This window comes from Mus musculus, chromosome 7 (genome assembly GCF_000001635.26).
Source record: "Mus musculus strain C57BL/6J chromosome 7, GRCm38.p6 C57BL/6J".
NCBI lineage: Eukaryota > Metazoa > Chordata > Mammalia > Rodentia > Muridae > Mus > Mus musculus.
In genome coordinates this window covers 50,121,138-50,134,763 of record NC_000073.6, presented here as the reverse complement: position 1 = coordinate 50,134,763, position 13,626 = coordinate 50,121,138, and the positions used below count along the sequence as shown (strand labels likewise).

The following is a 13,626-nucleotide window of genomic DNA, read 5'->3' as shown; positions in this document are numbered from 1 at the left end:
GTGTTAACTTTTGTCTGCAACAGTTTATATCTCAGAAGAATCGAAAGGTTCTCAAACACATAGAAATGATAAATATATGAGGAGAGAAAAGCAAATTCCCCAGATTTCATCATAGCACGCTGTACACTGCATTGAATTATCACGTGATTCTCCTAAAGGTGTAAAAACATTAGTTGTCAGCCCAAAAAAAAAAAAAAAAAAAGCGCATCTTCAGTTTCATACTCAGTAAGTCAGATATGGGCCTGCCTGCCTCTATTTTAGTAAATTCCTCAGGTAACATTATACATAGTTCTGGAACCAATGGAAAACTATAGATTTTTCCTCTATAAGAATCACAATATATCTTTCCTTTCTAGGCCTGTTACCCACCAACTTATTTAAAAGTTTTATTTTGGTTTAGGGCCCTTCACTTACTAATTGGAAATAGCTTCATTTGTTTCTCTCCTGTGCTGGCTAGTCTTCTGTCAACATAACACAAGCTAATCTTATCTGGAAAAAAGGAAATCTCATTTGAGAAAATGCATCTATCAGACTGACTTGTAGGTAAGTCTGTGGGGACATTTTCTTGATTAATAATTGATTCACACCAAGATATTTTATATTATTTGTGACTATTGTGAAGGATGTTGTTTCCCTAATTTCTTTCTCGGCCTGTTTATACTTTGTTTAGAGGAAGGCCACTGATTTCTTTGATTTAATCTTATATCCAGCCACTTTGCTGAAGTTGTTTATCAGGTTTTGGAGTTCTCTGGTGAAATTTTTGGGGTCACTTAAGTATACTATCATATCATCTGCAAATACTGATATTTTGACTCTTTCCTTTCCGATTTGTATCCACTTGACTCCTTTTCTGTTCTAATTGCCCAGTCTAGTATATAGAGTACAATTTTGAATATGTAGGGAGAGAATGGGCAGCTTTGCCTAGTCCCTGATTTTAGTAGGATTGCTTCAAGTTTCTCTCCATTTAGTTTGATGTTAGGTACTGGTTTGCCGTATATTGCTTTTACTATGTTTGGGTATGGGCCTTGAATTTCTGGTCTTTCCAAAACTTTTATGATGAACCAGTGCTGGATTTTGTCAAATGTTTTGTCAGCATCTAATGAGATGAGCATACGGTTTTTTCCTTTGAGTTTGTTTATATAGTGGATTACATTGATGGATTTCTGTATATTGAACCATCCCTGCATCCTTGGGATGAAGCCTACTTGATTATGACGAGTGATCCTTTTAATGTGTTCTTGGATTCAGTTTGCGAGAATTTTATTGAGAATTTTTGCATTGATATTCATAAGGGAAAAATAGTCACAAAAAATATAAAATATCTTGGTGTAAATCTAACTAAGCAAGTGAAAGATCTATATGATAAGAATTTCAAGTCTGTGAAGAAAGAAATCGAAGAAGATCTCAGAAGATGGAAAGATCTCCCATGCTCATCGATTAGCAGGATTAATATAGCAAAAATGGCCATCTTGCCAAAAGCTATCTACCTATTCAATGCAATCACCATCAAAAATTCAACTCAATTCTTCATAGATTTAGAAAGAGCAATTTCCAAATTCATCTGAAATAACAAAAAGCACAAGATAGTGAAAACTAGTCACAACAATAAAAGAAATTCTGGAGGAATCACCATCTCTGATCTCAAGCTGAGGTTTTTATCACAGAGCAATTGTGATTAAAAACTGCATGGTATTGGAACAGTGACAGGCAGGTAGATCAGTGGAATAGAATTGAAGACTCAGAAATGAACCCACACACCTATGGTCAATTGATCTTTGACAAAGAAGCTAAAACTAAAAAGTGGGGAAAAAAGACAGCATTTTCAACAAATGGTGCTGGCTCAACTAGTAATTAGCATGTAGAAGAAGGCAAATCGACCCATTCTTATCTCCTTGTACAAAGCTCAAGTCCAAGTGGATCAAAGAACTCCACATAAAACCAGAGACACTGAAACTTATAAAGGAGAAAGTGGGGAAGAGCCTCGAAGATATGGGCACATGGGGATATTTTCTGAACAGAATACCAATGGCTTGTGATGTAAGATCAAGAATCAACAAGTGGGACCTCATGAAGTTGCAAAGCTTTTGTAAGGCAAAGGACACTGTCAAGAAGACAAAAAGGCCACCAACAGATTGGAAAAAGATCTTCACCAATCCTATATTCGATAGAGGGCTAATATCCAAGATATACAAAGAACTCAAGAAGTTAAACTCCAGAGAAACAAATAACCCTATTAAAATGGGGTACAGAGCTAAACAAAGAATTCTCAACTGAGGAATACTGAATGGCTGAGAAGGACCTAAAAAATGTTCAGTATCCTTGGTCATCAGGGAAATGCAAATCAAAACAACCCTGAGATTGCACCTCACACTAGTCAGAATGGCTAAGATCAAAACCTCAGGTGACAGCAGATGCTGGCAAGGATGTGGAGAAAGAAGAACACTCCTCCATTGCTGATGGGGTTGCAAGCTGGTACAACCACTCTAGAAATCAGTTTGGCAGTTCCTCAGAAAATTATACATAGTACTACCTGAGGACCAAGCTATATTACTCCTAGGCATATACCCAGAAGATGTTCCAACTTGTAATAAGAACACATGCTCCACTGTGTTCATAGCAGCCTTATTTATAATAGTCAGAATCTGGAAAGAACCCAGATGTCCCTCAACAGAGGAATGGATACAGAAAATGTGATACATTTATACAATTGAGTACAACTCAGCTATTAAAAACAATGAATTTATAAAATCCATAGGCAAATGGGTGGATCTGGAGTATATCATCCTGAGTAAGGTAACCCTGCCACAAAAGAACACACATGATATGTACTCACTGATAAGTGGATATTATCCCAGAGGCCCAAAAGTTCAGAATACCTAAGGTACAATTCATAAACTACATGAAACTCAAGAAGAAGGAAGACCATAGTGTGGATACTTCTCTCCATCTTAGAAGGGAGAACAAAACACCCATGGGAGGAGTTACAGAGACAAAGTGTGTAGTAGAGACTGAAGAAATGACAATCTAGAGACTGACTCACCTGGGGATCCATCCCATTTACAATCACCAAACCCAGACACTGTTGTGGATGCCAACAAGAGCTTTGCTGACAGGAGCATGATATAGCTCTCTCCTGAGAGGCTCTGCCAGTGCCTGACAAACTCAGAGATGGATGTTCACAGCCATCCATTAGACTGAGGATAGGATCCCTAATAGAGGAGCTAGAGAAAGGACCTAAGGAGCTAAAGGGGTTTGCAGCCCCATAGGAGGAACAACAATATGAACTAGTCAGTAACCCCAGAGCTCCCAGGGACTAAACCACCAACCAAAGAACCCACATGGTGGGACTCATGGCTCCAGCTACATATGCAGCAGAGGACGGCCTAGTCGGACATCAATGGGGAAGAGGCCCTTTGTCCTATGAAGGCTGTTTGCCCCAGTGTTGGGGAATGCCAGGGCCAGGAATCGGGAGTAGGTGGGTTGATGAGCAGGGGGAGGTGGGGGATATTTTTCAGAGGGGAAACCAGGAAAGGGTATAACATTTGAGATGTAAATAAAGAAAATATCCAATAAAAATTGATGTGGAAGGGTTCAGCCCACTGTGGACTGCCATCTTTAAACAGGCGACCTATGCTGCATAAGAAAGGTAGCTGAGTAGGGGTGTGAGAGCAAGAAGCAGTCCCTCCATGGTCTCCACTTGGATTCTGCCTCTAGAGTCATGACTTGAGCTCCTGCCCTGGCTTCCCTTGATGATGGGCTGTTGTATGAAAATGCAAGCAAATAAACCCTTTCCTCCTGAAGCTCCTTCTGGTCATGGTGTTTATCACAGCAATAGCAAGCTGTAACATCCTCTAAGATCTTACATGTTAACACAATCAAAAGAGTGAAAAATATCAATGGAAAAAAAGAATCTACAAGACCCCTTCCACTGATCTGGAAAATGAGGCCACACCCAAAGCTACAGGACAGCATTCATGTCCTCTTTCCACTCTTCTGATAGAAGATGGGAATGGTCTGATGGCAAGGACAAAGATGCCATAGGTGTGTGATATAAGTAACACCAACAAAGGCAGATGTGGGCTGAGTACTGAAGGTCTAAGAGATTTTCTCAGAACATTTTCTATTTCCATACATGAGCACGTGCAGACATATGGTGCTTCAAGACAGTATAAACTGACAAACCAGTGGCGACAGAGTCTCATCCCTCTGTAGACATCACCAAGTAAGCTTACACAAAGGTTACATCATTTCCTGGGGATCCACCAAAGGAGACCACCATGTTGTCTGCTCCTTGCCCTTGGCTAAAATATTATTTGTGCAGTGCAGACTTAGAATTACTAACTATATGTAAGTATGATTAATCTCAGTACAAGAAGATGAAACTGAGAGGCATAGAAAGTAAGCTGCTTAAACTGACGCAACCAACCAAGTGGCCGAGGAAGAGGTGAATATCAAACAGGAACCAAAGAATTTGAGGGTGAGACACTAACTTAGCAGACATACTCTGTTCTCTTTCTCTTCTCCAAAGTGAACGATGTCAGAGAATGGTTAACATGTTATAGCTGTCTCTTGTGAGACTACACCAGGGCCTAGCAAACACATAAGTGGATGCTCACAGTCAGCTATTGGATGGATCACAGGGCCCCCAATGGAGGAGCTAGAGAAAGTACCCAAGGATCTAAAGGGATCTGCAACTCTATATGTGGAACAACATTATGAACTAACCAGTACCCCGGAGCTCTTGACTCTAGCTGCATATGTATCAAAAGATGGCCTAGTCGGCCATCACTGGAAAGAGAGGCCCATTGGACTTGCAAACTTTATATGCCCCAGTACAGGGGAACACCAGGGCCAAAAACTGGGAGTGGGTGGGTGGGGGAGTGGGGGGGAGAATATGGGGGACTTTTGGGATAGCATTGGAAATGTAAATGAGGAAAATACCTAATTTAAAAAAGAATAAACATGTAGATGAACACATGGAAAAAATAAGACAAGAATCTTGGAAATTTCTTGGAAGCTACCAATGGAGTCCAAAAGCATGTAGTCCCTCCACAGTCCCATGTAGGAAGCACCTGACTGGTCAGCAGATCATGAAGAAATGAGGCCTCCTAATCTGATACTTTAGTCCTATGAAACTGAAGGATATAATGAGCTCTTAAAGGTAGATATGAACAGGGCAGCTAAGGGTTGGTTTCATTCAGGCTGTGAAGCCCAGTTATGACTGGTAAAGAACTCATGGTTCTTGCCAGACATTAACAATAGATCTACTGGAAGCATCAATAACTCAAATGTTTGGAAAGCATCTTAAATAAGTCATATCCAAACAGATCAAGTATCACATATATGGCAGGCCTGTGTGGATCCTGACACACTTTCCTGTCCTCCAGTCTTTAACTGCAGTGCAGCAGTGATTTGGTAAGCATGCTGCAGCATCGTCTCATCAGACTGACACTCTGCTGCAGAGTGTCCTTGGAGCACTGTCTCTATGGGCGTGAGGAGGCTATCCCCACCATGTTTGTCCTGTACCCTGGCCCCAGAGAACACGCCTCATGGCTGGACCGTCATTTTAATTTTGACAGCATCATTGTTGAGGCTAATAGTGCATGGGCACAGTTTAGAGTTCAAAATAAAACTCTATTATTAGCCTCAGGTCACTAATCTGAAAAAATTTGCAGTGGGTTGGAAAATCAAAGCATTGGCCACCATTATCCAACTGTCCTTCCACAAATGATGCAGTAGAGACCAATGGTCCCTTCCTCTTCTCAGCTCTCAGTGAGTCTGCCTGCAGAGACAGACATGTGGGACATTGCTTCTTCCCCAGCAGCACAGCCAACAACCTCCTATGAGTTTCCACCTACCCAGGGAACACTAGCACCCACTGATAAGTTAATGGGCCCCTTCTTCTACAGAGCATGGAGTCCTCAGTAATGAGAGACTCAATACCTCTTTAAGAAGTCTCTGTTTTCTGTATCCATTCCTCTGTTGAAGAACATCAGGGTTCTTTCCAGCTTCTGGCTATTATAAATAAGGCTGTTATGAATATAGTGGAGCATGTGTCCTTACTGTATGTTGAAGCATTTTGTGGTATATGCCCAGGAGTGGTAATAGCTCAGGTAGTACTGTGTCCAATTTTCTGAGGAACTTCCAGACTGATTCCCAGAGTGGTTGTACCAGCTTGCAGTCCCACCAGCAATGGAGAAGTGTTTCTCTTTCTCCACATCCTCACCAGCATCTGTTGTCACCTGAGTTTTTTTTTCCATTTTTTATTAGGTATTTAGCTCATTTACATTTCCAATGCTATACCAAAAGTCCCCCATACCCACCCACCACCACTCCCCTACACACCCACTCCCCCTTTTTGGCCCTGGCTTTCCCCTGTACTGGGGCATACAAAGTTTACGTGTCCAATGGGCCTCTCTTTCCAGTGATGGCCGATTAGGCCATCTTTTGATACATATGCAGCTAGAGTCAAGAGATCCAGGGTACTGGTTAGTTCATAATGTTGTTCCACCTATAGGGTTGCAGATCCCTTTAGCTCCTTGGGTTCTTTCTCTAGCTCCTCCATTGGGAGCCCTGTGATCCATCCATTAGCTGACTGTGAGCATCCACTTCTGTGTTTGCTAAGCCCCGGCATAGTCTCAGAAGAGATAGCTACATCTGGGTCCTTTCAATAAAATCTTGCTAGGGTATGCAATGGTGTCAGCGTTTGGATGCTGATTATGGGGTGGATCCCTGGATATGGCAGTCTCTACATGGTCCATACTTTCATCTCAGCTCTAAACTTTGTCTCTGTAACTCCTTCCATGGATGTTTTGTTCCCAATTCTAAGGAGGGGCATAGTGTCCACACTTCAGTCTTCATTCTTCTTGAGTTTCATGTGTTTAGCAAATTGTACCTTATATCTTGGGAATCCTAGGTTTGGGGCTAATATCCACTTATCAGTGAGTACATATTGTGTGAGTTCCTTTGTGAATGTGTTACCTCACTCAGGATGATGCCCTCCAGGTCCATCCATTTGCCTAGGAATTTCATAAATTCATTCTTTTTAATAGCTGAGTAGTACTCCATTGTGTAGATGTACCACATTTTCTGTATCCATTCCTCTGTTGAGGGGCATCTGGGTTCTTTCCAGCTTCTGGCTATTATAAATAAGGCTGCTATGAACATAGTGGAGCATGTGTCCTTCTTACCAGTTGGGGCATCTTCTGGATAAATGCCCAGGAGAGGTATTGCTGGATCCTCCGGTAGTACTATGTCCAATTTTCTGAGGAACCGCCAGACTGATTTCCATAGTGGTTGTACAAGCCTGCAATCCCACCAACAATGGAGGAGTGTTCCTCTTTCTCCACATCCACGCCAGCATCTGCTGTCACCTGAATTTTTGATCTTAGCCATTCTGACTGGTGTGAGGTGGAATCTCAGGGTTGTTTTGATTTGCATTTCCCTGATGATTAAGGATGTTGAACATTTTTTCAGGTGCTTCTCTGCCATTCGGTATTCCTCGGGTGAGAATTCTTTGTTCAGTTCTGAGCCCCATTTTTTAATGGGGTTGTTCGATTTTCTGAAGTCCACCTTCTTGAGTTCTTTATATATGTTGGATATTAGCCCCCTATCTGATTTAGGATAGGTAAAGATCCTTTCCCAATCTGTTGGTGGTCTTTTTGTCTTATTGACGGTGTCTTTTGCCTTGCAGAAACTTTGGAGTTTCATTAGGTCCCATTTGTCAATTCTCGATCTTACAGCACATGCCATTGCTGTTCTGTTCAGGAATTTTTCCCCTGTGCCCATATCTTCAAGGCTTTTCCCCACTTTCTCCTCTATAAGTCTCAGTGTCTCTGGTTTTATGTGAAGTTCCTTGATCCACTTAGATTTGACCTTAGTACAAAGAGATAAGTATGGATTGATTCGCATTCTTCTACACGATAACAACCAGTTGTGCCAGCACCAATTGTTGAAAATGCTGTCTTTCTTCCACTGGATGGTTTTAGCTCCCTTGTCGAAGATCAAGTGACCATAGGTGTGTGGGTTCATTTCTGGGTCTTCAATTCTGTTCCATTGGTCTACTTGTCTGTCTCTATACCAGTACCATGCAGTTTTTATCACAATTGCTCTGTAGTACAGCTTTAGGTCAGGCATGGTGATTCCACCAGAGGTTCTTTTATCCTTGAGAAGAGTTTTTGCTATCCTAGGTTTTTTGTTATTCCAGATGAATTTGCAAATTGCTCCTTCTAATTCGTTGAAGAATTGAGTTGGAATTTTGATGGGGATTGCATTGAATCTGTAGATTGCTTTTGGCAAGATAGCCATTTTTACAATGTTGATCCTGCCAATCCATGAGCATGGGAGATCTTTCCATCTTCTGAGATCTTCTTTAATTTCTTTCTTCAGAGATTTGAAGTTTTTATCATACAGATCTTTCACCTCCTTAGTTACCGTTACGCCAAGATATTTTATACTATTTGTGACTATTGAGAAGGGTGTTGTTTCCCTAATTTCTTTCTCAGCCTGTTTATTCTTTGTATAGAGAAAGGCCATTGACTTGTTTGAGTTTATTTTATATCCAGCTACTTCACCGAAGCTGCTTATCAGGTTTAGGAGTTCTCTGGTGGAATTTTTAGAGTCACTTATATATATTATCATATCATCTGCAAAAAGTGATATTTTGACTTCCTCTTTTCCAATTTGTATCCCCTTGATCTCCTTTTGTGGTCGAATTGCTCTGGATAATACTTCAAGTACTATGTTGAAAAGGTAGGGAGAAAGTGGGCAGCCTTGTCTAGTCCCTGATTTTAGTGGGATTGCTTCCAGCTTCTCTCCATTTACTTTGATGTTGGCTACTGGTTTGCTGTAGATTGCTTTTATCATGTTTAGGTATGGGCCTTGAATTCCTGATCTTTCCAAAATTTTTAACATGAATGGGTGTTGAATCTTGTCAAATGCTTTTTCTGCATCTAACGAGATGATCATGTGGTTTTTGTCTTTGAGTTTGTTTATATAATGGATTACATTGATGGATTTTCATATATTAAACCATCCCTGCATCCCTGGAATAAAACCTACTTGGTCAGGATGGATGATTGCTTTAATATGTTCTTGGATTCGGTGAGCAAGAATTTTATTGAGGATTTTTGCATCGATATTCATAAGAGAAATTGGTCTGAAGTTCTCTATCTTTGTTGAATCTTTCTGTGGTTTAGGTATCAGAGTAATAGTGGCTTCATAAAATGAGTTGGGTAGAGTACCTTCTACTTCTATTTTGTGAAATAGTTTGTGAAGAACTGGAATTAGATCTTCTTTGAAGATCTGATAGAACTCTGCACTATACCCGGCTGGTCCTGGGCTTTTTTTGGCTGGGAGACTATTAATAACTGCTTCTATTTCTTTAGGTGATATGGGACTGTTTAGATGGTCAACTTGATCCTGACTCAACTTTGGTACCTGGTATCTGTCCAGAAATTTGTCCATTTCGTCCAGGTTTTCCAGTTTTGTTGAGTATAACCTTTTGTAGAAGGATCTGATGGTGTTTTGGATTTCTTCAGGATCTGTTGTTATGTCTCCCTTTTCATTTCTGATTTTGTTAATTAGGATTTTGTCCCTGTGCCCTTTAGTAAGTCTAACTAAGGGTTTATCTATCTTTTTGATTTTCTCAAAGAACCAACTCCTCGTTTGGTTAATTCTTTGAATAGTTCTTCTTGTTTCCACTTGGTTGATTTCACCCCTGAGTTTGATTATTTCCTGCCGTCTACTCCTCTTGGGTGAATTTGCTTCCTTTTTTTCTAGAGCTTTTAGATGTGTTGTCAAGCTGCTAGTATGTGCTCTCTCCCGTTTCTTCTTGGAGGCACTCAGAGCTATGAGTTTCCCTCTTAGAAATGCTTTCATTGAGGCTGGTGAGATGGCTCAGTGGGTAAGAGCACCCGACTGCTCTTCCGAAAGTCCGGAGTTCAAATCCCAGCAACCACATGGTGGCTCACAACCATCTGTAACAAGATCTGACTCCCTCTTCTGGAGTGTCTGAAGACAGCTACAGTGTACTTACATATAATAAATAAATAAATCTTTAAAAAAAATGCTTTCATTGTGTCCCAAAGGTTTGGGTACATTGTGGCTTCATTTTCATTAAACTCTAAAAAGTCTTTAATTTCTTTCTTTATTCCTTCCTTGACCAAGGTATCATTGAGAAGAGTGTTGTTCAGTTTCCACGTGAATGTTGGCTTTCCATTATTTATGTTGTTATTGAAGATCAGTCTTGGGCCATGGTGGTCTGATAGGATACATGGGACAATTTCAATATTTTTGTATCTGTTGAAGCCTGTTTTGTGACCAATTATATGGTCAATTTTGGAGAAGGTCCCGTGAGGTGCTGAGAAGAAGGTATATCCTTTTGTTTTAGGATAAAATGTTCTGTAGATATCTGTTAGGTCCATTTGTTTCATAACTTCTGTTAGTTTCACTGTGTCCCTGTTTAGTTTCTGTTTCCACGATCTGTCCCTTGATGAAAGTGGTGTGTTGAAGTCTCCCACTATTATTGTGTGAGGTGCAATGTGTGCTTTGAGCTTTACTAAAATGTCTTTAATGAATGTGGCTGCCCTTGCATTTGGAGCGTAGATATTCAGAATTGAGAGTTCCTCTTGGAGGATTTTACCTTTGATGAGTATGAAGTGTCCCTCCTTGTCCTTTTTGATAACTTTGGGTTGGAAGTCGATTTTATCCGATATTAGAATGGCTACTCCAGCTTGTTTCTTCAGACCATTTGCTTGGAAAATTGTTTTCCAGCCTTTCACTCTGAGGTAGTGTCTGTCTTTTTCCCTGAGATGGGTTTCCTGTAAGCAGCAGAATGTTGGGTCCTATTTGTGTAGCCAGTCTGTTAGTCTATGTCTTTTTATTGGGGAATTGAGTCCATTAATATTAAGAGATATTAAGGAAAAGTAATTGTTGCTTCCTTTTATTTTTCTTGTTAGAGTTGGCATTCTGTTCTTGTGGCTGTCTTCTTTTTGGTTTGTTGAGGGATTACTTTCTTGTTTGTTCTAGGGCGTGATTTCTGTCCTTGTATTGCTTCTTTTCTGTTATTATCCTTTGAAGGGCTGGATTCGTGGAAAGATATTGTGTGAATTTGGTTTTGTCATGGAATACTTTGGTTTCTCCATCTATGGTAATTGAGAGTTTGGCCGGGTATAGTAGCCTGGGCTGGCATTTGTGTTCTCTTAGTGTCTGTATAACATCTGTCCAGGCTCTTCTGGCTTTCATAGTCTCTGGTGAAAAGTCTGGTGTAATTCTGATAGGCCTTCCTTTATATGTTACTTGACCTTTCTCCCTTACTGCTTTTAATATTCTATCTTTATTTAGTGCATTTGTTGTTCTGATTATTATGTGTCGGGAGGAATTTCTTTTCTGGTCCAGTCTATTTGGAGTTCTGTAGGCCTCTTGTATGATCATGGGCATCTCTTTCTTTATGTTTGGGAAGTTTTCTTCAATTATTTTGTTGAAGATATTAGCTGGCCCTTTAAGTTGAAAATCTTCATTCTCATCAATTCCTATTATCCGTAGGTTTGGTCTTCTCATTGTGTCCTGGATTACCTGGATGTTTTGAGTTAGGATCCTTTTGCATTTTGTATTTTCTTTGACTGTTGTGTCGATGTTCTCTATGGAATCTTCTGCACCTGAGATTCTCTCTTCCATTTCTTGTATTCTGTTGCTGATGCTCGCATCTATGGTTCCAGATCTCTTTCCTAGGGTTTCTATCTCCAGCGTTGCCTCGCTTTGGGTTTTCTTTACTGTGTCTACTTCCCTTTTTAGTACTAGTATGGTTTTGTTCATTTCCATTACCTGTTTGGATGTGTTTTCCTGTTTTTCTTTAAGGACTTCTACCTGTTTGGCTGTGTTTTCCTGCTTTTCTTTAAGGGCCTGTAACTCTTTAGCAGTGCTCTCCTGTAATTCTTTAAGTGACTTATGAAAGTCCTTCTTGATGTCCTCTATCATCATCATGAAAAATGTTTTTAAATCTGGGTCTAGATTTTTGGTTGTGTTGGGGTGCCCAGGACTAGGTGGGGTGGGAGTGCTGTGTTCTGATGATGGTGAGTGGTCTTGATTTCTGTTAGTAGGATTCTTATGTTTCCCTTTCGCCATCTGGTAATCTCTGAAGCTAGCTGTTATAGTTGTCTCTGTTAAAAGCTTGTACTTCAGGTGACTCTGTTAGCCTCTATAAGCAGACCTGGGAGGGTAGCACTCTCCTTGGTTTCAGTGTGTAGAGTATTCTCTGCAGGAAAGCTCTCTTCTTGCAGGGAAGGTACCCAGATATCTGGTGTTCGAACCGGACTCCTGGCAGAAGTTGTGTTCCACTCACTAGAGGTCTTAGGATCCCGTGGGGAATCCTGTGTGGGCCCTTGCGGGTGTCAGGCGACTCTGCTGGCAAGGAAGCCCGGGGGTCGAGTGGAGCGGAAGGGGCTTTTGTCCCGGGTCAGGCCCGAGCAGTCTGCTTCCCTATGTACCGCAGTCTCAGGTTCCGCTCGATTGGATTGGGGCCGGCGCTGTGTTCTGCTCACCAGAGGTCTTAGGATCCCGTGGGGAATCCTGTGTGGGCCCTTTCGGGTGTCAGGCAACTCCGCTGGCCAGGAAGCCCTGGGCTCGAGTCCTGAGTTTTTAATCTTAGTCATTCTGACTGGTGTGAGGTAGAATCTCAGGGTTGTTTTTATTTGCATTTCCCTGGTGACTAAGGAATGAACTACTACTCAGCTATTAAAAATAATGAATTTATGAAATTCTTAGGCAAATGGATGGAACTATAAAATATCATCCTGAATGAGGTAACCCAATTGCAAAAGAACACACATGGCATGTACTCATTGATAAGTGGATATTAGCCCAAAAGCTCAGAATACCCAAGATATAATTCACAGACCACATGAAGCTCAAGAATAAGGAAGAACAAAGCGTGGGTGCTTCAGTTCTTCTTAGAAGGGGGAACAAATATTCATGGGAGCAAATATGGAGACAAAGGGTGGAGCAGAGACTGAAGGAAAGGCCATCCAGAGACTGCCCCATCTGGGGATCCATCCCCAAAACACAAACCCAGTCACTAAACCCAGACACTATTGCAGATACCAAGAAGTGCTAGTTGAATGGAGCCTGATATAGCTGTCTACTGAGAGGCTCTGCCAGAGCCTGATAAATACAGAGGCAGATGCTCAAAGCCAACCATTGGACTGAGCATGGGATCCCCAATGGAAGAGTTAGAGAAAGGACTGAAGGAGCTGAAGGGGTTTGCAACATCATAGGAAGAACAACAATATCAATCAACTGACCCCCCTCCAGAGCTCCTAGGGACTAAACCACCAACCAAAGAGTACACATGGAGTGACCCATGGCTCCAGCCACATATGTAGCAGAGGATGGCCTTGTCTGGCATCAATGAGAGGAGAAGCACTTGGGCTCAATGCCCCAGTGTAGGGGAAGACCAGGGCAGGGACTGGGTGGGTGGGTGGGTGGGTGGGTGGATGGGGGGGGGAACACCCTCGTAGAAGCAAGGGGAGGGGAGAAGGGATAGGGGGGTTTTGGAGGGGAAACTGAGAAAAGAGATACCATTTGAAATAAAAATAAAGAAAATATACACTTAAAAAAAAGGAAGTCATT

The 13,626-nt window shown here is 41.4% G+C and overlaps 1 protein-coding gene across 1 annotated transcript in view; it reads right to left on the bottom strand.

Annotated features, from left to right (window-relative positions):
• Nell1 (NEL-like 1) overlaps positions 1 to 13,626 on the bottom strand; it is an 887,940-nt gene that overhangs the window by 728,526 nt on the left and 145,788 nt on the right. The window lies entirely within an intron of this gene.